Source organism: Myotis myotis, unplaced genomic scaffold (assembly GCF_014108235.1).
Source record: "Myotis myotis isolate mMyoMyo1 unplaced genomic scaffold, mMyoMyo1.p scaffold_m19_p_9, whole genome shotgun sequence".
In the NCBI taxonomy this organism is placed as follows: Eukaryota; Metazoa; Chordata; class Mammalia; order Chiroptera; family Vespertilionidae; genus Myotis; species Myotis myotis.
This window is the reverse complement of record NW_023416401.1, coordinates 43,841,023-43,866,545: the sequence shown is the minus strand read 5'-3', so window position 1 is coordinate 43,866,545 and position 25,523 is coordinate 43,841,023. Positions and strand designations below refer to the sequence as shown.

Genomic DNA, 25,523 nt, shown 5'->3' with positions numbered 1-25,523 from the left:
ACAGTCACAATGGAAACATAAACATTTTTCTAAATAGAAAATTTAAAAGAAAAAAAGGTAAAGTTATAGTCTCTTTATAAGATTTTCTTTCTTTCTTTACCAACAAGAAAAATTCCTATGTGAAAATCACAGAAGTATTTAAGAATGTAATTCCATTTGAATAATATAAAACCTGCATTTCTAAATATATAATCCACACAAAACACTGATTCCCACCTCCATGATTTTGCATATGTAGTTATTCCCAAATGAAATGCCTTTCCCTTTCATCTAATTTCTGTTTCCTTTGTCCATAAACTTATGCAAACACCCCATTAAAAAAGAAAAAAAAATATTTTTATTATTTACCCTGAATTCTGTTCCTCTTCTGCTCACTCTTCTCTCAATACTATGAATTTTTTTGGGGGGAGCTATTTATATGTGTTCTGGTTTGGAATAGCACTTCATAGTTTTAGATAAGATACTAACTTGATTTCATATTTGATTATTTCACTCATAAAATAAATCATATTGGCAATAACTAAGTTGTTTAAAAGAAATGTTAATTATAATTATAACAATATTTTTCCACATCACAGCATGAAAATTGAGTGGGTGGAAACACTTTCTCTCAATACTATGAATGCCCCTTCTTGGTTATTTACATGTGTTCTAGCATTCAATAAATATCTGTTGAATGAATCAAAGAACATGAAATATTTTATGTGTGTATATAGCTATATTCTACCTTATTTTTTTTCCATCCAGAGGGTAATTGTCTTACATTGCTACTTTCCAAACTGACTGTGATGATTTTATAAGCCACATGGCTTTGTTTAGCACCAACTGGTACACTTCCTTCCCTCCTACCAGCTGCCTCCTGGAGTCACTGCCCTGTTAATGGGCACGACAGGAACCAAATCTGTTCCACTGTTACGTCCAGGGAAGTTATCTCAATTTGCCACACCGTGACAGGGTAGAGTGCAAAAAAAGCTGCACTAACGTATAGCTTCAAAATCTGTGCCCACACAATGAAAGCATTTCAGTCAAGATTCTGTAACTATATGACAATTTCTTAAATGGAGGTACTCAGGATTTAGTCATTCTTGGGCATTTTTATATAATCTCTTCTAACATTCAAATATGATTTCTGAAACTTGTCAAAAGATGTGAAGTGTGACTTTCATACTGTGGATTCTACTGCAAACATTCATTACTTCTCCCTGTGGAAACCAAAGTTATTCCTGAAGGTGGTCTTTATCCTTCAAAATGGCACGTATGCATCACACAACAGTCTAATGAAATGATCACAATGCCTGCAACAAGCCACATCTTCACTGGAATTTTCATTGCCCGTAATCTTTCCTAATTTAAAGCGGCAGTGTTCTGCTGCTCTCGAGCACAGGGATAATGCTCTTGAGCACAATCTTTTCAATCCTGTTTGTAACATTTCCCATCAGGCATGCTGGGGCAGCAATACTAGTGACTAACAACGCTGAAAATAATGCTGCAAGGGTGAATTTGACCAAGATACGAGTTCTGAAGGCTGCAGCAACCAGAAATTAAAATGCTACTCTCCCTCCATGACTACATGCAGATGAGCCTGGGTGGGTAGAAGGAGCTTTTGAAAGATTAAGGGATTTGAGAGGTAAGTCCAGGTGTGCTAGCCACCAGTGTGCGGACATGTGTGAAGGCATATACACATGAGAGCATATGGGACCTGCTGACTATATGTCTGTATTCATTGCTGGGATGGGAGGAAGAGTAGCAGGGAATGAGGCTGGAGGGGTTGCCAGGAGACAATTATGAAGGTGCTTGTGTCAGCTTCCCCCCCACAAATGTCAGAATGACCTTCTCACTAGTCTCTTCATTCCCTCTGCAATCCTTTTACACATGCACCTGCTACTATAAACTTTCCAATGTCCAGCTTTCATAACTCCACCCTTCCACCTACAAATCTCTAAGAGCTCATAATGCTTAATTATGCCCACAAAATATTATGTATAAGCTCCAGCTTTTCTGCCACTTTCTCCCTAGGTATGTATGTACATTACATATGGTCCCAATGGCCTACAAACTCCTAAATTCTGTACCCTTCTTGGTCTTTTTCATCATCATCATCATCATCATCATCATCATCATCATATAATAACAACTAGCACTAATCATATCTAAATGTTCAATGGTATAGGTATAACACTTGTTTCATGACCCCTTTCTTAGCTATCTCCCCAAAAGGAGTCACAATATTCTTCTATGAACTCTTATAAATTGACTAAATGTTTTATGACTTTGTCATTTATATTATACTTTCAACTCTAAAATCTGAGACTGTGGCCGGCTAATTTTTAAAAATTTTTTAAGGTATCTAATATAAGTCACCATATATAACATATGTTCATTGTATATTTATTGAATGCATTTGAATTGAAATTAAATTGAATTGATAGATAATCAATAGTTTATGCGAAAGCCTGCAGAATGTATGCTTTCTGGTGGAAACTTTTTGTACATTTTGGTATTATAGTTGGATTTCCTCTATGATTTAAACCAGGTGATCTCAAAGAAAAAATTTTAAAAGAAAATAGGAAACCAAGATAATACCAGCATGTACTTTTAAGCATATTTATTATGTAACAAGTTTAAAAGTCTACATGCATGCACAAAATATCTTATATACTAAAAGGCTGATATGCAAATCGACTGAACAGCAGAAAGACCACTTGCTATGACGTGCACTGTGCACTGACCACCAGGGGGCAGAAACTCAATGCAGGAGCTGCCCCCTGGTGGTCAGTGTGCTCCTGCAAAGGGAGCGTCACTCAGCCAGAAGCCCTGAGCTGAGCTCATGGCTGGCGAGCGCAGCTGGCGGTAACAGGAGCCTCTCCCGCCTCTGGGGTAGTTGGACATCCCCCAAGGGCTCCCCGACTGTGAGAAGGCACAGGCAGGGCTGAGGAACCTGCCCTCCCCCAGCCCCCTAGTGCACAAATTTTGTGTACCGGGCCTCTAGTAATTTATAAATGACATTTTACACATATGTGTGTATATATGCATATATTTTTATAGAAAGTAAAAACAAACTTCATTTTGATTGCTTAAATTTGTTGAATCAAACATGTTTTTTTTAAAATATATTTTATTGATTTTTTTACAGAGAGGAAGGGAGAGAGATAGAGAGTCAGAAACATCAATGAGAGAGAAACATTGATCAGCTGCCTCCTGCACATTTCCTACTGGGGATGTGCCCGCAACCCAGGTACATGCCCTTAACTGGAATCGAACCTAGGACCCCCCAGTCCGCAGGCCGACGCTCTATCCACTGAGCCAAACTGGTTTTGGCTCAAACATGTTTAAAATGAACAAATTTTAGTGTTCCATCAAACACTGAATGCCCTGTAATACTTTATCAGCTAAGTTAACTTAGTATTATGCTGTGGAATACAGAAGCCCTTGAAAGAACCAATTCCATCCTATCAGCACCAATACACCAAGATGATCAGAGCTGAAATATGTCCTGTCCGTGCATCACTATGCTCCCTGAATAGACTTCATCAGGCTTAGGAGGGGAACAGACTCTCCAAGTTTAAATTACAACAGGTGATTGCAGACAAGAATGTGAGAATTTATCAGAATCTTGTGGTATGCTTATGGAACTAGGAAGAAATACAGTTCATTTATATTGTGAGAATCATCAGTCTTTCTGAGAAGCTACAGGGAGCCTTCAGCTGCTTCTGAAACACATCTAGAATTCTATTTCCTCATAAACTTTCATATGCACCATTTTTAAAAGCCGTTTTGGCAGGACAATATAGCTAGGAAAATACAATACAATGGAGAAAGCTAAAAAAGAAGAAACTTCAACAATGAAAAAATGTTGCAAGTATAATTTAGTAAGAAGTTTTGCCCTGAGAAGACCTTATAAAACCTCTTTCTAATAGTCTTTATGTGACTAAAAGAGGAAATAAAAAAATTTGATCACCACCACTATCTCCCTAACTAGCCCAAAAAAGTAAACACTCTTATGTCGCTCTTCTTAAAATTCAAAAAGTAAAGGCACATCACCTGGATTCAGGTAAGTGTACCATATTGTAACCAACCTGCTTTTCATGATTTTTCATTAATTGCTGATAAGAAATCTTTGGAAGTAGGCTACTTATGTTAACTATTCATATAAACACATAGACTTTATCTGTATATAACTCACAAGTGTAGGTATGTTAGACATTTAAAACTTAGGATGAATGGGTCTTTGTAAAACCATTTTCAATATTTTACATTTAAAATGAAATGCTATTTTATACTTTGTATTTTTTCCTAAAGAGAAAATAAGAGAATAGGAAAATACACAGTAAATACACTAACTTTTAAAATACAAGTCACAATTGATGAAATCAGAGGTAATTTTGAAAGAGCGATATCTTTAGCACATTTTAGCTGGCAGGAACAAGAAAAGACCCATGGATTTATAACAGAACAGAATAATTTTAAGACTTTTGTTAGCTATGACAATATCACAAGTTTTGAGGTAAAGTGACTGGCCATTTTCTTATTTCCCACCAAAGGGGTTCACAAATGTAAGCAAGATTTTTATTTTTTATTGAAGAAAATAGAGGTCTTTCCCACAAATATGAAACCTCAGCAATTTTCATGAAATTATGAAGGTGAAAAACATAAGGGCATCTTTGACCTACTCATCAGCCAGTAGCAACCTATCAAACTTGGCAAAAAGGGAAGCCTTGTTTCGTATGCAGGGTGAGGATAAATAGGTTTACAGTTGTTTGCATGGAAAATAATGCAATAATCCTATATAATAAAAGAGAAAGATGCAAATTGACCATCCATCCGCAATGCCCACCAGCCAATCTGGAGTATGCAAATTATCCTGACAAAGATGGTGGGTTAATTTGCATACACGGGCACCGAGCTGCCTGGGTCTCGGGAACATCCTCGAGACCCAGGCCGCTCTGAGCCTGTAGGTCTGCGCATAGGCCCTGAGCGGCCAGGGTCCCAGAACGCCCCAGCCAGGAGTGGCCTAAGGCACCGGCGCTAAGAAGCCAGGGTCCTGGGACAAGCAGCCGGGGGAGCCAAGCACAAGCAGCCATGGGGCAGGGTGGGAACTTCCGCCCCGCGGCCGCTTGCACATGCATCCATGCCAAGCAGCCCAGGTCCACACTCCCAGCCCGGTGGACACAGCGAACGTGGGGCCACTGGGCTTGGGGGTGTACCCCCGGCGGCCGCCCTGCTCTGTATCCATGGGATCCACGCCCCCCAGCCTGTGGACACAGCCAACGTGGGGCTGCCGGGCTTGGGGCGTGCCCCTGGCAGCTGGGGACATGCCCCTAGCCCAGTAGACACAATGCAGGGGATCCTCTGCACATGGACTGCAGAGGAAACACCTTTTGTTTTCTTAAAAAATATATACTATTGATTTTTTACAGAGAAGAGTGGAGAGGAATAGACTGTCAGAAACATCGATGAGAGAGAAACATTGATCAGCTGTCTCCTGCACACTCCCCACTGGGGATGTGCCCCCAACCAAGGTACATGCCCTTAACAGGAATAAAACCTGGGACCCTTCAGTCTGCAGGTTGACGCTCTATCTACTGAGCCAAACCAGTTCAAGCATAAACACCTTTTCTGACTGCGCATTGGCTAAGCTCCCTGTATGCCACCACTTGCAGTGTTCTTGGTAACGTGGGTTATAAGATTCCAAGAAGGTGATCTAGGGTTTTTCTACCTCACTCCTGGAGGAAAAAGCAAAGGTCTGCTGCTGGAGGGGCTAAGAAATGTCATATCCTGCCCTAGCCGACTACAGGGTCCAGGTTCGATTCTGACCAAGGGCATGTACCTAGGTTACAGGCTCCTCCCTGGCTGGGACCCAGGTAGGGCTCGTGCAGGAGGCAACTAATCAAAGTGTCCCTCTCCCATTGATGTTTCTCTCTGTCTCTCCCTCTCTCCACACTCTCTAAAAATCAATGATAGAAACATATCCTCAGGTGAGGATAAAATAGAAAGAAAGAAAGAAATGTCGTATCCTATGAAAGACACATCTTGAAAATGCCTAAAGAAAGTTGTCATTTTTTCATGGTGAAGGGACTGCAGTCCATGTTGATGAAAACACTTTGGCGGCTGTGGTGGATGGCAGTGGCTACAGCAGCGGGGTGATGGGACTGGTACCTCCCCCTGATCAGCTCGGTCGCCTCCCACCAAGGGAGGCCAGACTGTAGCTTAGGCTCGCTCCCCATGGAGTGGGCCTCAGCTGTTAGTAGGACATCCTCTGAGGGCTCCCAGTTTGTGAGAGGGGGCAGACTGGGCTGGGGGACCCCCCCCCCAAGTGCACAAATTTCATGCACCGGGCCCCTAGTAAATAATAAACTAGTAAAAATAAACTCTGTGTTTCACAGATGTACTCACAACTGTAAACCTGCTTTTGCTCCACCCTGTATTTGTGGAGAAGGCAATGGGACACAAGGATTGTCACAAGCTCTGACATTATAGTGTTTTGACAGAACCTGAAAAAAAACACACACCAACAAAACCCACCAGTGACTTCCACAAATTGACAGCCTCTATTTACCAGCTGTATTGAGCTAAAGGTATTTCCATGGTCAACATTCACGTGTAGAAGTTCGGAAAAGAAGCTATTCTGCCAGCAGCCACTGGTTGCCTGAATGAACACAGGATGGAGAGGTTCTGCAGACATGCAGAGAAAGCTGTCTGGACCACTCCTGCTCTCTCTGCTTACACAGAGTTTCATACTTAGCTTCTCTACATTTAATGTTTCTGAGACTGGCAAGGAAAATAATCACAATGTATATACTTGTACTCATGAACTATGCGTTCCATCAAATGAATGAGCGATTTCTTTTTCTCTCCGCTTTTTGAGAACAGTTTTCTATTTCTCCAGATTTCTGTTTTAAACTACAGAGAATTCACAAACCACTTAATGATCTTTCCATTGAGGTTATTTATTTTCTGTTTATTTACAATTTTTACCTTTGTCTTTACCATCCTATAATTTTAATATGATGTATTTAGAAGTGTTGCTTTTTTTTTTTATTTTTCACCTTCTGGTTTTATTTATCCAGCTTAACAAATGGTTTTTATCAAGTCACGATAATAGTCAACTATTTTTTAATATTGCCTGTCATCCATCTTCTCTAGTTTCTTTTCCTGAAACTTCAACTAGATGAATATTAAATCCAGCCATTCTTTTATCCATGACACTTCACCCCTGAATAATACATTAAGAGCCATTCTTCTCAGTTATCACTTTACTACTCCACCGGGCTTAATTTACAGGGCTACTCTGGCCGTTGTGTTGAAAATATGTTGCAGGAGTATAAGAACTTAATCAGGAGCCCAGTGAGCAGACTCTCACAGTGGTTCAGGTGAGAAGTGACGGCAAGTGGAGGAAGGGGTCATATCCTGGGTCTACTTTGAAGGCAGAGCAGCATAATTCCCTAACAGATTGGATGAGATATAAGGGGGAAAAGAGGTTAAGCATAATATTGAGATTTTGACCTGAGCAACTATAAAAATGGAATTGCCATGAACTGAGATGGGAAAGAGTATGATGAAATTCAATGTCAGATGTCAGGTTTGAAAGTCTTTTAAACATTCATTTGGAGATATCAAGTAAGCAAGAGAAAAGAAAAAAAAGAAAAAGCAGCCAGCAAGATGGTATATTTTTAAACCAACTATATAGTGAACACAGAAACCCACCAAATACCATCTCTAAGGACACATATATGCTAAAAATAAAAGGATGGAGAGAAATAAATCACACACACACACACACACACACACACACACACACACACAGTGCTGTGGCAGTTATATTAATATCAGAAAAATAAACTTTGGAATAAAAAGCTGTGCTGCATGATGATTAAATAATTCTTCCAGAAGACATAAAAATTCTAAATGGGATACATCCAAAAACAGAGCAGCAAAACATAAAAGGCATGTACTGACAGATCTGAAAGCATAACTAGACAGACCTACAATTATACATAGTCTTCTTCCACTCCTCTGACAGTAATTTGAGAGAAAAATTAAGCAGGAAATCATTAACCTGATAAATTATACCTAAAAAAATTCTACAGGTCACATTGACCTACTGATGAGAGACTGAATGATTTCTCCCTGTGATTAAACACGGCTCAGAAGTTCTCTCTCCCCCCTTTTATTCCATATCATAGTGGAAGACTGTGAAGGTATATTTTATGTGTCAACTTGACTGTGCCAAAGGATGTCTAGATAGCTGGTAAGTCATCATTGCTGAGAGTGTCTGTGAGGATGTCATGAGACGAGATAAGGATTTGAACAGTAAACTGAGTAAAGATGATCGCACTCACCAATGTAAGTGGGTATCACCCAATCCACTAAGGACATGAACAAAACAAAGACAAAAGAAGGGCAAATCTGCTCTCTCCACTTGAGCTGAGATATTCATTTCCTGCCCTTGTACTTTGGCACTCCTCGTTCTCAGGCTTTTGAACTCAGACCAGGACTTATACCATTGGGCCTCTGATCTCAGGCCTTCAGACCCAGGCTAATTTACAAGCTGGGTTCTCCAGCTTGCAGATGGTAGATTTTGTAACTTCTTGGCCTCAATAACCATGTGAGCCAATTCCAATATGTAATAAATTTCATATATCTCTATCACTATCTCTATCTCTATATATCTTTCTATATCTATCTCCTATTGTTCTGTTTCAGAAATAGACATACAAAAGTATCAACTAACATTGGTAAATATGAAAAGGCAATTTATTACAAGACCTAAACAGTGAAATAAGACAAGAAAAAGAACCAAAATGGATAGAGATTGTCAAGGAAGCACACAAAAAACTCTGATATGATTATATCTGTAGAAAATCCCAGAGGTTATTATAAACTCCTAGGAGTAATAAGTGAGTTTAGCAAGGACACAATTATGAAGTCCATATACAAAAGTAAATGATGTTATTATATGTCAGTAAAGAAACAACTGAAATTTGATGTTTAAATATATATGTACACATTAATGAGAGAGAGAGAGAGAGAGAGAGAGAGAGAGAGAGAGAGAGAGAGAGAAAGCAACAGAGAAAGAATTATAAATAGTTAACGTTTAAGTCTAACAAAGATATGTCCAGGATCTCTACACCAGAAACTACAGAATAGTGATGCAAGAAAGAAATGGATGCATAAATAACTAGAAAGATATACCATGTTTACAGAGAGGAAGACTCAATATTTCTTAAAAAGATTTATTCTTTTTTTTTTAATATATTTTATTGATTTTTTTACAGAGAGGAAGGGAGAGGGATAGAGAGTTAGAAACATCGATGAAAAACATTGATCAGCTGCCTCCTGCACACTCCCTACTGGGGATGTGCCCGCAGCCAAGGTACATGTCCTTGACCAGAATCGAACCTGGGACCCTTCAGTCCGAAGGCTGACGCTCCATCCACTGAGCCAAACCAGTTAGGGCTCCTCCCTTTTTTTAATACCTCATTTCTCCCCAGTATGTGGAATTTCGAGCTACGAGGTTCTGGCTGTTAGGATTCTGATTCTAAAATCCTCTGGCATGTGGGAGAGGATGCTAAGGTTCAGGGGAAGGGGGAGATGTCGGGGCTTCTGAATTCCAAGATTCTAAGCCTTGGCACTCCAGTAAACTGGGTTCCTGGTCCGTGCCAGCTAATGCAAGTCTGGAGTCGCAGGCACCACCCATGAGCGCCTCCCTCTCCCGTCTGGTCTCCCGTGTCCCACCTTGCGGACCAGCTGGAGGACCGGTTCCTGGCGCCCCCTCTCCATGGCCAAGGGACTGGCACCGGAGGCCTTGGGAGCAGGGGGGCGGGAGAAGGAACACAGGGATAGTCTGGGGTGACCTAACTCCCACCCCAGGGCAACGGGCTGGGGCAGAGGTGGTGTCGGGAGAAGACGGGAAGCTGCAGGTCCCGCCCCAGAGGAGACTTCCTAGTGGGCGGATACCCCGGTGAGTCGCAGCTGCGGCCGGGGACCCTGGAGCCATGGCGGGCACGCGGGAAGCCATCCTGGATGCGCTGGAGGAGCTGACTGCTGATGAGCTCAAGAAGTTCAAGATGAAGCTGCTCTCCGTGCCCCTGCGCGACGGCTACGTGCGCATCCCCCGGGGGGCACTGGGGCGCATGGACGTCGTGGACGTGGCGGACAAGCTCGTCAGCTGCCCAGGTGCTGCGCGACATGGGCATGCAGGACACTGCGGAGCGGCTGCAGGCCCCGGCCCGGCCCGGGTGAGGAGCCCTCCACGCCCTCCGGAGCCCATTGCCTAAGCCAGCCTGAGCATTTGCCCCTGGGGCGCTTTCGCTTCCTGTTCCTCCTGCCCTTGAATAAAGCTCTTCCTGCAGTGGAGGGAGGCTTCCAGAGCTCGGTCCTGACCCCACCCCGCGAGCCTGGAGACACCATGGGAAGGGAGAGGAAGGGCCCCTTATGCCATCTCTTTCCTTACAGGCTCTGGAGCCGCGCCAGCAGGGATCCAGGCCTCTCTTCCCCAGGTGCCAGCCATACCAGGTGAGGCCTTCACACCCAAACTCACCTTCCTGGGCGCCTCACCAGCCTCACCGACCACAGCCCTGCACAGCCTATCTCAAAAAGATTTATTCTACTTAACTTTATCTATTGACTTATCACTATGCCAGTAAGACACAAGTATTCCTTGATAGATATTAATATGCTGATTCTAAAATTTATTCAAAAGGGAAATGAACAAAAATAACCAAAGTAATTCTAAAAAAGAAAAACGTTGGTGGACTCATAATGTCCAGTTTTAAGACTTATAAAGCTATAGTACTCAAAATTTTTTTAAAAAAAAATTTTTTTGTTGATTTCAGAAAGGAAGGAAGAGAGACAGAGAGAGAGAAACATCAGTGATGAGAGAGAATCACTGATTGGCTGCTTCCTACATGCCCCACACTGGGGATCAAACTGAAACCTGCGCGTGTGCCCAGACCAGGAATTAAACTGTGACCTCCTGGTTCATAGGTGAATGTTTAATCACTGAACCACATCGGATGGGCAAGGTATTATGGTACTGACAAATAATAAGTATTTATAGATAAATGGAACAGAATATAACCCCCAGAAATAGACCTACAAAAATATCTTCAATTAACATTGATAAATATGAAAACACAGTTTATTACAAAATGGACAATCTTTTCAACAAGGGATCCTGGGAAGTTGGACATGCATTTGAAAAAGAAAATGATACATGCTATATACCTCACATTTGTTACAAAAAATAAATTAAAATGAATCATATATGCAAATATATGACAGAAAAGCATAAAATATCTGGTAATATGGAAGAAAATATGTGTGATCTTGGGTTTGGCAATGAATTTGTATGTAGAAGGCCAACATTAAGAGACATAAAAAGTCAAACAGATAAATTGGGCTTTTCAAATGAAAAATTTTGCTCTTCAAAAAACTATGCTAAAAATTTAGAAATAGAAACTTTTGCTTAGAGAGAAACCTTTGAAAACCACCTATCTGATAAAGGATTGGAATCCAGAATACATAAAGAAATCTCACAGTTCAATAATATAAAACAAACAGCCTCGTTAATAAATGAGCTGAACCTTTCATCACAAAAGATATGCAAATGGAAAATAAGTATAAGAACAGATGCTTCATGTTATTTGCTCTTTGGGAAATTATTTACTCTTAAGAGTACTTCTTTAGCTACTCCTTTCTGTAAGAATTTTTATACTGGCTCTATTTAAATTCATATTTATTCCTGGTTACTTGATATATAATAGCTAACAAAAAGCCAGGTGATATACACGTATCCTTCAATACACAAACAGCTTCACAGGCATTGAATTCTTTTAGCTCAAGTTATAACCAAGAATTTAACTGATTAGTATGGCCCTATATTCTATCTGACCAAACAAACCAGCCTCCCCATTAATATGTGCTGTAGCAGTTCTAACATTCCTTTGGTTCCTTTGGAGTTCTCTGTGATGTCAACACCACTGTGATAAATTAAGTCGCTTTGATGATGAATCATAACTAAATCTTATCTCACCAGGTGGTTGTAGTGCTCTAGAGAATTTCAATATTCTCAAGGAAGACACTGAATTTGTTTTGTATTCTTGACTATGAAAAACAAAGCTTGCCTATCTTCCATGTTCACAATTTGAAAGAAAGAATCAGCCACGTGTCTCAAAGCAAATAAGTCATTTTTAGCTGTTGGATTTCCTGCAGAGTGACAGCTACATGTGCTTCCGGCAGAGCCATCAATTCAACTACTTTGTTCAAGCCATCAGAGCCAATAGTTAGTCTCTAGGGTCCACCTCTTTATCTCACAGCAAATTGGTGCAGATAAATACTTTCACTTGCATTTTTTTTTCTTCAAAAATGTCTACATTTCCTATTGACCTCCCCCAGTTTACTACAGTTTAATATTTACTGTTAGAAAGAGTATGAACAGTTGTAAAGATTCCCCTCTAAGTGACCAATTAAAATTGCTTAGAGGATACATTTGCCTGACATTTGAGCACTTTCCATGTGATCCCTTCTTTTCAATTATGGATCCAGTTGTAATTGTGGAATCAACACAGCATTTTTAAAAACTTCCTTGCTCTTAATCTGGGTCTCATCAAACTCTCATACCTTCTTCCACAGTATTTTTCTACCTTTAAGTTTCAGTTTCAGCCCTCTGGTGATGCCTTCCTGTTTTCAATCAGATGGTGCATATTTCATTCAGCATTAAAATCAAATATTTGCATTTCTTGCATTGCTGGCTTGGTAGTGATAAACTCCCTTAGCCTTTTTTGTCTGTGAAACTCCTTATTTTCCCTTCAATTTTGAATGATAACCTTGCTGGACCTAAATAGATACTTTTCGAAAGAGGACATGAGGAAGATCAAGAGACATGAACATATGATCAAAGTCACTAATAATCTGAGAGATGCAAATCAAAATGATAATGTGGTACCATCTCACACCTGTCAGAATGGCTATCATCAATAAACCAACAAATGACAAGTGCTGGCGAAGTTGCAGAGAAAAGGAACCTTTGTGCACTGCTGGTGGGAATGCAGACTGGTGCAGCCGCCTTGGAGAACTGTATGGAGTTTCCTCAAAAAACTAAAAATGGAACTCCCATTTGACCCAGTGATCCCACTACTAGGACTATGGCCCAAGAAACTAGAAACACCAATCAGAAAGAATACATGCACCCCTATGTTCATAGAAGCACAATTTACCATAGCTAAGATTTGGAAACAGCCTAAATGCCCATTAGCAGATGAATGTATTAGAAAACTGTGGTACATCTACACAATGGAATACTACACTTCAGTAAAAAAGAAAGAATTCTTACCATTTGCAACAGCATGGATGGAACTAGAGAGCATTATGCCAAGCAAAATAAGCCAGCCAGAGAAAGATAAATATCACATGATCTCACACATTTGTGGAATATAGTGAACAACATAAACTGATGAACAAAAACAGATCCAGAGACAAAGAAGCATCGATCAGACTGTCAAACCTCAGAGGGAAAGTAGGGGAGGGTGGGGGTAAGGGGGAGATATCAACCAAAGGACTTGCATGCATGCATATAAGCCTAACCAATGGACACAGACACCAGGGGGGTGAGGGCATGAGTGGGGGGTGGGGGGGGGGCAATGGGGACACATATGTAATACCTTAATCAATAAAGAAAAAAAGGAAAACAAATAAAATATTTGCCAAAGATTTCTTCTTCCTTAGCAGATCATTCAACTTTAATTGTTGTATATGAAATTGGTTTCCTTTTGGGGGACAGAACAATACTTTTTGTTTAGAACAGTACTTCTTAATTTCAGTGTTTTTCTTTCCCTTCCTTTCTTCCTTCCTTCCTTCCTTCTTTTTTTTTTTAATAGTAGCTATCCTAATAGGTGTGAGGTGCTATCTCATTTTAGTTTTGATTTGTATTTCTCAATGATTAGTGATTGTCTTTTTCCCTATTGAATGGTCTTGGCAACCTTGTCAGATACATTGACCACATATAAGGGTTTTATTGCTGGTCTTTCTATTCTATTTCATAGTCTATATAGGTCCGTATGTATGCCAGTACCACACCTTTTTTATTACTATAGCATTATAATAAGTCTTGAAACCAGGAAGTGTGAAAACTCCAACCTTGTGTTTTTGTTTGTTTGTTTGTTTTTTGTGTTTTGGCTATTTGGAGTCCTTTGAGATTCCATGTGACTCTTAGGATGGTTTCTTCTATTTCTGCCAAAAAAAAAAAAAATATCATTGAGATTTTGATAGGAATTCTTGACTAAATTCTGTCCGTCTCTTAGCAACTCTGGTCGGCAATTAAATTACATTCTTTTTCATATTTTCTAAGTTTTTTCTCATATATTTTATATTTCTTATATGTATGAAGGATTTATTCAACTTCTTCTTCTAACCCTTCTTTTGTTTGCATATATACATAATTTTGAAGATATGTATTATCATTCATTTTTAAAGATCTTTTTCATATATCCGAATGAATCCTTTCTCATAGATTTCCTTTATTTTTAGTAGGAACATAAACTTGAATATCTATTAAAATGTTAGTTTGATGTATTTAAAACTTGTCGTGGGCATTATGAAAGATCCATTTCCTGTATTATTTTCATAGTTCTCTGGCATTATTTCCTTCAATGCCTGGTGAACTTGAATTATTCTTATCAAAAAATGACACAAGACAAACTTCAATAGGGAACTGTAGATGGGAGAAAATACAGAGGTCCAATCATCACTATATATAAAGTTGTGTCATGAAGTTGAATCAATGGAAATATTGTGACTCTGGCAAAATAATTGCCAATTATTTAATACTAGAGGCCTGGTGCACAAATTTGTGCACTGGGGCGGTGTCCCTCAGCCCAACCTGTACCCTCTCCAATCTGGGACCCCTCGGGGGATGTCTGACTGCTGGTTTAGGCCCAAAACCAGCAGTCAGACATCCCTCTCACAATCTGGGACTGCTGACTCCCAACTGCTCGCCTACCTGCCTGTCTGATTGCCCCTAACCACTTCTGCCTGCCTGCCTGATCACCCCCTAACCACTCCCCTGCCAGCCTGATTGATACCCAACTGCCCTCCCCTGCTGGCCTGATCACCCCCACTGCACTCCCCTCCTGTCCTGGTGTCTCCCAACTGCCCTCCCCTGCTGGCCCAGTCGCCCCCAATTGCCCTCCCCTGCTGGCCTGGTCACCCCTAACTGTCCTCCCCTGCTGGCCTGATCACCCACAACTGCCCTCCCCTGTCAGCCATCTTGGGCTGTGGGTGCTGCCATCTTTGAGAGTGTAGCAGTCAATTAGTATATTCCTTCTTTATTGGCTGTGGGAGCTGCCATCTTTGAGGGTGGGGCAGCAATTAGCATATTTCCTCCTTATTGGCTGTGGGCACCACCATCTTTGAGGGTGGGGTAGTCAATTAGCATATTTCCTCCTTATTGGCTGTGGGCATCGCCATCTTTGAGGGTGGGGCAGTCAATTAGCATATTCCCTCCTTATTGGCTGTGGGTACTGCCATCTTTGAGGGCGAGTCAGCCAACTAGCATAGTCCCTCCTTATTGGTTATGGGCGCTGCCATCTTTGTGACAGCATGAGGGTCAATTATCATATTCCCTCTTTATTAGATAGGATTATGCATGATAAATTAGGTTTAACAAAAATTTCATAAGAATAAGATGTACAGCAGATATTAAAGCTATGAGCTATCTATTTGACAAAAAAATACATTTCAGACCCTTATCTAGCATTTTTAAAGAATAAAGCACAGAAAAACTAAAAACCTAAATGTATAGAATACTAGAATATAATTTTATACTACTGGATTAGAGATGACCTTCTTAAAGAAAAGAAAAAACTCATAAAATTAAATTCTACATGAAAAAAGTCACTAAGAAGATAAATTAAAGACAAGAATCAGAATGAAAAATTGTTAACATATTTTATATATTGAAGATTAACATAAAATGTTAAAATCCTATAAAATTTTAAAAAATTATATATATGTATATTATATATGTACCTATATCATGAGTAAGAAGAAATATAAATAGTCAAAGCGTGTGCATATGTTATCTCAGAAGAAATCTAAACAGCTAGTAAAATATTAAAAATAGACCCATCCTTCGTACTAACTTATAAAATAAAAAAGAATAAAAATGTGTAAGATTAATTATATCAAATTATGGCAACAATGTGGAAAAATTGGCACTTGATCTATCTGTTTAAGGTTGTTCTTTACAGCATAATGTTAGCTAATAATTTAAGAAAACAAAATATTTGTCATTAAGCAAAGGCTAAATAAATGATAGTATATCATGATATAAATACAAAGTGAATAGGCTAAAATATATCAATAGATTAATATTTATGTGAAAAAAATCTCTAAGTCTAATTGCTAAAATAAACACAATATGTTTAATCCCATTTATGAAATGAAGACACAGAAAAGATGTGTGTGTGTGTGTGTGTGTGTGTGTGTGTGTGTGTGTGTGTATGAAAGCACTAAAGGATTTTGGATTTCTGCAAACTTCCCTCTTGGACTTGAGAAATGGAGATAAGAGTGATTTCTATTCTTTGTCTTGCCTCCTTTTACAGTAGGAATGCATTAGAATGTAATTTGTTTAATAAAATAAAAACCCTTTCCACGACTATTTGAATAAATTTTGTCAGAGTATATATATTTGTGGTATTTCAAAATGTTAATGGAAGCACTAGTCTTTTCTTCCATCTGTTAGAGAATTACATTAATCAGTGAAAGACGTTGCTCCACAGAGCATTTTAAATTCATATGCTCTTTGGAAATGAGGTGAAAAAATAACGAGGTACCAGTTTCTGAATTACACTTCTTATCAGTTTCTGAATTACACATCTTATTTATATGTCTAGATGGTGTCTGTATTAATATTTATTCAAAATTCAGGAACAGTAAATGTTAATCATTCAGACTTCTGTCTCTGATTTTATGATTGTTTCACCTATACTGAATGAATATTATTACTGCATCTGAAGGAATGGCTTAAATATAAATCATAGTTTTCTACAAAACTGCAAGAGATAATGTCCTTACCAGTAAGATATCTACACTTTTTATGACACAACATTTGACACCTAAAGGCTCCATTTTTATGAGACAATATTTGTTGCTAACTGCAAATGAATCTTTCCTCTCAAAGATCAGTAAGCATTTAGATTTTACTCAGTTAATCTGCAATTATTTATTAAGTGACAACCATACCAGGTGCCCTTCTATCTAAGTATAGAGGCTACAAGTCTGAAGTGGTAAATAGAATTCTGGACACAGCATCTATTGTCCAGTGTGTATGGGGGGAGACAATGAAAAATAATAAGCACTAGAAAATCATAATTTTGATGTCATCTATGATTTGTGATGTTAAAGAGAATAAATGAGCCAGGATGTGTAAATCTAAGTAAGTTTATGAAAGGCCTCTGTGAGGGGCAGAAAGTACAGGTTAGAAACTGTGACTTTTTGAGTCATTACCTGGAGAAATTAGGTGAATATTTATTTTCTATGTATGTGATTTATAGAATATATTGACTTATTGTTTTATAGACTAAAGACACTGTGAATTAAAAGAGTCCTGGTTTGTTTGTTTTTTGAGATGGCAATGCGTCTGGCTACAAGTCTCAGTTTCCTAATCACCCATACAGATAGGTGTAGCCATGTGACAGAGTTTGGGCCAATGAGACGAAAGAGCAGGCTTATGACCATCACAGGGATCGGCAGGCATTCAATTTTGCCTTTCTGTATTCCGGGGTGGTTAATTTTATGAATTGACTTGTGTGGGACACAGGGTGCAGGACATTTGGTCACTTTACTCTTGGTATATCTAAGAGGGTGTTTTGAGGTGAGATCAACATTTGTTCCAATAAAGTACAACAGACTGTCTTCCATGAATGTGGGCCTCATCCAACTAGTGGAAAGTCTGACGAAAATAAGATTCATCCTCCCACAATTAAGAGAAAATTCTTTATCACACTGTCCTCAGACTTCACCAAGGAAATATATATCAGGAATAAAGAATTCCAGTGGGACGTTCTCTCTGTTCTCATATATTATATCAACTCTCTTTACTAAAGAATTATACCAGGATCACATTATTTTGGCATTTATCAAGCTATGCTTTAGCATTTTTCTACCAGCTTACAAAGAGGAAACTTCTAAGAAACAATTCTAGAACACTCATCGCTTTTCTTCATATTAGGACCAAAGGTGTTGATGATGGTGTTGTTTGCAAGTCACTAAGCTTCTTTCTGATAGGAACCCATGGGAGTATTTTCTCTCAGATTCATAGACAGAAATAGCTGTGCTTGTCCTGACCAAACCTTCTCTTAGGAAGTTCCTGAGCTCCATGGTAACTATATTGCTTACTCCATCGTCAGCTTCTAAGGAACAAAGTGTAAATTTCTGAAAGCCAGTGAGATACTAAACTTACAAATGATTTCATCCTATATTTTTAAGCCTTAATATTTTGCCAAGTTTGCTAATTACTCACTTTGACCTGGTTGTTAGATTCTGTTATATAGGAAAATATACATTTCCATAAAACCCCTTTGAAACAAAACTATTTTAAAAGGCAAATGATAAAGGGAAGATAATAACTAGCCTGAAGGAATAATTGCCATGATCATCCGTTAGTTACTGACCAAAGGAATTAGGGGAGAGCATGGTCCCACATCTCATAAACACAGAGGTTAGATGGAGTGGTGCAGTATACCAAACATGCAAAATAGTGCAAAGGGAAAATAGAGCAAACTTCAAATCTCTAATAATCCATTGCTTACAATGGATAAGTGCTATTTCATGAGTTTTACTGTATTTATTTCATTGAATCTTTCTATAGTAATGTGCCAAATTCCATAAATATCCTCTAGTTTTTTGAAAGTAAAAGAAAAACAGAATGATGAAGTGGCCTGTCTTGAGATTTCACAATTTGTGGAAACCTTGATTCTGAAGCACTGAGCTCCTTTCCAGCCCCTTCCTAACGGACAGGGATAATCGGATTTATTTGTTTGTTTGTTTGTTTATTTATTTATTTATCTTCTTTATTGATTAAGGTATTACATATGTGTCCTTATCTCGCCATTGCCCCCGATGCCCCCCACTCATGCCCTCACCTCCCTATTGCCTGTGTCCATTGGTTAGGCTTATATGCATGCATACAAGTCCTTTGGTTGATCTCTCCCCCTTAAACCCACCCTCCCCTACCTTCCCTCTGAGGTTTGACGGTCTGATTGATGCTTCTCTGTTTCTGGATCTGTTTTTGTTCATCAGTTTATGTTGTTCATTATATTCCACAATGAGTGAGATCATGTGATATTTATCTTTCTCTGACTGACTTATTTCGCTTAGCATAATGCTCTCTAGTTCTAACCATGCTGTTGCAAATGGTAAGAATTCCTTCTTTTTTACTGTAGCATAGTATTCCATTGTGTAGATGTACCACAGGTTTTTGTTTTTTTGTTTTTAAATATATTTTATTGATTTTTTACAGAGAGGAAGGGAGAGGAATTGAGAGGTAGAAACATCGATGAAAGAGAAACATCCATCAGCTGCCTCCTGCACACCTCCTACTGGGGATGTGCCTACAACCAAGGTACATGCCCTTGACCAGAATCGAACCTGGGACCTTTCAGTCCACAGGCCGACGCTCTATCCCCTGAGCCAAACCGGTTAGGCTGTACCACAGTTTTTTAATCCACTCATCTGCTGATGGGCACTTAGGCTGTTTCCAGATCTTAGCTATGGTAAATTGTGCTGCAATAATTGGATTTTAATCATTCATAGATGCCATACTCAGCGTATTCTGAAACAGAATCTTATTAATAAGCACAATGCTAGTTTTAAAAAGTGTTCATACTTCAGGAATGGAAAGTGTGTCCTTTACATATTTTGAGGTCAGAAAACACAATTTCTAGATCCACTTATCTTACACAGTTGTTCTGCATTTGAGGCTCTGTCGTTACTTTTTCTTTCCTTTTTTTTTTTTTTTACTTCTGCTTACTATCTATCTTGAGCTGTTGGAATAGATATAGTTACCTAAGACTCATTTTTCTCTAACAATTCAAATCTCCACAGAGTGCTGTCCTAATGAGGTCTTTATACTTTGACTATTCAGGTTACTTTTGTTCCTGCCAGTAGTTTATATCAAAACTGAATTTCATTTTTTGGGAGGGGTGGGTTACTAAAGTTACTCAAGTCTAATATAATACACCCAAAAATATATTGAGGGCATTTTGAGAAATGTCCCTAAAACTAGCCTTGTAAAAGGCCCATACATTTCACTGCATGCCAGTATAAACCAAAGCTATGAGTACACCATGCTTCTTATTTTCATTTTATATATTATGTGGTTTCAAAGCATTTTATTGCATACATGTAGCATAACTTTTTTCCTTTTGTTTTTTACCATTTACAGTGACCTGTCATTATGATAAATACTCTTGATGTTAAAATTTTGTTCACATTCTTCTTTATGTCCTTGGGTTTGCTTTCTTAAAACAGAATCGCTATGTAAATAGCATCTACATTTCCAAGCCTTTTAATAGCTAGCAAAATCACTCTTCAGAAATATTGCATGAAATGTCACTTCTACAGATAGTGTATCCAAATGACAACTATTACTGAGTGGTGTGTGTGTGTGTGTGTTTTTACATTTTTACATTTTGGACTAATTTAAAAATGTATGTCACTTGCACTTGCATTTCTTTGGTTTTTAATGAGGGCACATCAATGTAAACATATTTTAGACCTATTTATATACTTTCCTTTTAAAAAAAAATATGGAATGCTTCACGAATTTGCATGTCATCCTTGCTTAGGGGCCATGCTAATCTTCTCTGTATTGTTCCAATTTAAGATGTGCCCCTGAAGCGAGCACTATGTCCTTTTGTTAATTGTTGGAGATATTACAGCATATCATTTTAAATATTTCCCTTTTTAAAATCGTAACTCAGATCTAATCCTTCATTTCTAATGTCTGTGGATAGACCTCCATTATGTCTCCTCTCTTCCTGGCATCCAAGTTGCTAGACGTGATTAGCTTCATGATATGTAATACACAAATAAATTGTAAATGACCATGCAACTGAGATCATGCGTCCAAATATGCCACTGTACTTTTTAGCAAGGGACATATAAATGTTCATCATTACTTCCAGTTTGCCAAGCAAATAGACCAAAATAGTTAAATATAAGTAAACATTTATGAGTTAGATAACGGCATAGCAGCCCCTTCTAGATGGGACTGGGAGGTAAACATGGCCAATCTAAGTTTACCTCTGCCAATGTTTATTTACTTATTGGTTGATTCTCTGGCAGTCAGTAAGAAATTGGCATAAAATCAGGAAAAAGAAAGAGAGAGAGAGAGAGAGATTCCAAAACCCCGGTCTCTTGTATGGAATTAGGGGAGTGTGCAGGCTGATAGATAGCTGAATACAGTGACTGCATTCTCTCCAACACAAAGCCATGCTTTTAAATGATAGATTCTGGCAAAAAGTTTGTCCGAGCCCACTCTAACTATGTCAAGATGACTTTGGAGTAAAAATTTGAATGGATAGGAAAACAGGCAGTCTGTGGACCTTAATCTGAAAAAAAAAAAAAATGAAGTCCCCTCCTCTGTGAAAATGAAGTCCTCTCCTCTGTGAGATCTGTCTTCTCAGGTCACTTTCAATTGCCAAATAGAAAAACTGATGCATTAACTCAAAAAAACACTAAACCAAAAGAACCCCCAAAACTTCTACTTGAAATAATATGTAATAAATGATATTTGGTCAAGCAGTTCTGGGTGTTGCTGCAAAGATGTTTTTTATTTATTTATTTATTTATTTATTTATTTATTTATTATTTATTTTTTTAATTGTTTTATTGGTTAAAGTATTACAAAGAGTATTACATATGTCTCCTTTTTTCCCCGCCCTTGACAATCCCCTGGCCTCCCCTACCCCCCCGTGTCTTATGTCCATTGGTTATGCTTATATGCATGCATACAAGTCAAAAGATGTTTTTTTTAGATGAGATTAATATTTAAATCAGGAGAGTTGAGTAAAGCAAATTACCCTCCATAATGTTTGTGATATCATCCATTTGGTTGAAAATCTTAAGAAAAAGAGAACTCCCACCCCTGAGGAAGAGGGGTACACCAGAAGAACATTTCCAGACTCTACCTGCAGTATCAAACCTTCCCTGGTTATTTTTGGCCAGTTTTCTCTCCCTTTCTCTCCCTCTTTCTGTCTCCCTTCCTTTCTCTCCCCAACACACACACACACACACACACACACACACACACACACACCCTGTTGGATTTGTTTCTCTGGTGAACCCTCACTGCTATTACTATATAAATATTATTTCTAACCCAATTGATCTATTGACTTAATGTAATTCCAGTAAAAATATTGCCAAGGTGTGTGTGTGTGTGTGTGTGTGTGTGTGCATAATTGAAAAACATATATTAAAATTTATGAGAAGGTTCAAAGGACTTAGAATAAGAGAACAAGGTGAAGGAATTTTTCTTAATCTTTATCAAGAATTAATGTGTCATTTTTATGAATTAGGATAATGTAATATTAGGACAAGGATAAGCAAATGGATGGAAAAATAAAGAGCCCCAAAAGGGACAAATCCCAAATTGAGATTTGATTAATGACAAACCCAGATTTGCAAGTGAGCAGGGAAATATGGTGTGTACAATGAATGATATTGGGTCAATTCAGAATCCACATGGAAAACTAAAACTGGACTTAAACCTATCTCAAAATAATGCTTATATATTAAAATTCAGAAACAACATTTTCAAAGACAATATAGAAATACAGCTTTATGACCTACGATAAGAAAGGACTTCTTATATAAGGATAAATACAATTGATATGAATACATTTACATGCATTAAAATCAAGGACTTTGGCTCCTGAGAAATCAGAAATAACATCTTTTAGTAGAGCCATTGTCATTGTTAACCAAGAACATGTATAATGTACCTGACAAATAGAATAATATTGTCTTTTGGTTTTGAAGTCTGTCCCTTCTTCTTGAAGAGGAGTTATTCAAGGAAAATTGAAGAATAAGAAGGTGGAGACATGGCAGAGCCAGCAGGACAGTGACTTCCCTCTTCCCATGGCAGGGTGTCTAGGCAGCCACCAGGCCAATGAAGGGAGACAACTTTTGAGAAATTATGAAATATACTGAACTGATATAAGTCCTGGAATTGAAGAAAAATCTAAGCTGGCGGTTGGACAGCCTTAGTGCTGCCACAGAAGCGGGAGAGGCTCACGCCACCACTGCTTTGCTCACCAGCTATGAGCTTCTGGTTGAGTGGTGTTCCCCCTGTGGGAGCGCACTGAGCACCAGGGACAGCTCCTGCATTAAGTGTCTGCCCACTGGTGGTCAGTGTGCATCATAGCGACCAGCCCTTTTGCTGTCAGGCCTATACCAGCTCTCCAATATCCCCAGAGGGGTTGCAGGTTGTGAGAAGGTGCAGGCCAGGCCTAGGGACCCCACCAGTGCATGATCAGGGCCAGGGAGGGACGCGGGAGGTTGGCCAGCCAGGGAGGGACCGCGGGAGGACTCCAGGGCCTGTCTGGCCCATCTGGCTCAGTCCCATTGGCTGGACCCCAGCAGCAAGCTAACCCACTGGTCAGAGTGTCTGCCTCCTAGTGGTCAGTACATGTCACAGCAAGCAGTTGAGCGGCCTTAGCATATCATTAGCATGTTATGTTTTGATGGGTTGAACGGCTGACCGGACGACCGGACACTTAGCATATTAGTCTTTTATTATATAGCACTAGAGGCCCGGTGCACAAAAATTTGTGCACTCGGGAGGAAGGGGGGGTCCCTCAGCCCGGCCTGTGCCCTCTCGCAGTCTGGGACCCCTTGGGAGATAACGCCCTGCTGGCTTAGGCCTGCTCCCGGGTGGCAGAGGGCAGGCCTAATCCCTAGGTGCAGCCCCTGGTCGGGCTCAGAGCAGGGCTGATTGGGGAGTTGGGGCACCACCCCCTGTCATGCACAGAGCAAGGCGGATCGGGAGGTTGTGATGCCACCCCCAGTCACGCACAGAGCAGGGCCAATCCGGGGGTTGGGGCGCTGCCCCCTGTCACACACAGAGCAGGGCCCATCAGGGGGGTTGGGGAGCTCCCCCCTGTCACGCACAGAGCAGGGCCCATCAGGAGGTTGAGAAGCTCCCCCCTGTCACTCAGAGAGTAGGGCCGATAGGCGAGTTGGGGCGCCGCCCCCTGTCACACACAGAGCAGGGCGGATCAGGGGGTTGGGATGCCGTCACTGTCACACTCAGGGCAGGGCTGATGGGGAGGTTATGGCTCTACCCTGTCACACACAGAGCCGCAGGGGGATCAGAGGTTGGGGAGCTCCCCCGTATCAGGCACAGAGCAGGGCTGATCAGGAGGTTGGGGCGCCTTCCCCTGTCACAAACAGAGCAGGGCAGATAGGGAGGTTGTGGCCCCCCACCCCCGTCACACACAGAGCTGCAGGGCGATCAGGGGGTTTGGGCGCTGCCCCTTGTCATGCTGATCCCGGTGCCGGGAGGCCTCTCGGCTCTGCTGATCCCGGTGCTGGGAGGCATATTACCCTTTTACTATATAGGGTAGAGGCCTGGTGCATGGGTGGGGCTGGATGGTTTGCCCTGAAGGGTGTCCTGGATCAGGGTGGGGGTCCCCACTGGGGTGCCTGGCCAGCCTGGGTGAGGGGATGATGGCTGTTTGCAGCTGGTCACACACCATTCACGGTTGGGGTCCCCACTGGGGTGCTTGGCCAGCCTGGGTGAGGGGCTGAGGGCTGTTTGCAGCTGGTCACACACCCTTCAGTGTGGGGGTCCCCACTGGAGTGCCTGGCCAGTCTGGGTGAGGGGCTGAGGGCTGTTTTCAGGCTGGCGGGTGACAGAAGCTCCCAACCGCTCCTTTTTTTCTTTTCTTTTTTTTAATTCTGGGCCAGCTTTAGCTCTGAGGCTCCAGCTCTTAGGCCTCTGCTGCTGAAAGTAGGTATCTGGTTTGTTTCGGTTTGAAACAATGTATAACTCCAGCTCTGACTCCAGCTCTGAGATCCCAGCTCATTGAAAGCTGGTTTCTGGGGTTTTTTTAGCTTCTATATTTGTTAAAATGTTTCAAACTGCAGGCTCAGAGGCCTGCAAGGCAGGCGGGGAATGTTGGTTTCCTCCGTCACTGAAGCAAGCAAGCCTCATGTTAGTTTCAAGCTGCCTGGTTGCCGGCCGCCATCTTGGCTGACAGTTAATTTGCATATCGCCCTGATTAGCCAATGGGAAGGGTAGCGGTCGTACGCCAATTACCATGTTTCTCTTTTATTAGATAGGATGGATCAGCACAAATATCAGTTCTTCTAAAAGAGCATACTGAAGTAGTCACTAAAGAACTCAACACCAGAAAAACCACCTAATTAAAATGTGGGAAGAGGAACTGAATAGACACTTCTCCAAAGAGGACATACATACGGCCAACATTACTAATCATCAGAGAGATGCAAATCAA

The 25,523-nt window shown here is 40.3% G+C and overlaps 1 non-coding gene across 1 annotated transcript; it reads right to left on the bottom strand.

Annotated features, from left to right (window-relative positions):
* Positions 1-20,801: 20,801 nt before the first annotated feature.
* On the bottom strand, positions 20,802-20,905 carry LOC118663951. The gene has a single exon (XR_004970232.1). It is a non-coding gene; the product is annotated as a U6 spliceosomal RNA (small nuclear RNA).
* Positions 20,906-25,523: the final 4,618 nt, after the last annotated feature.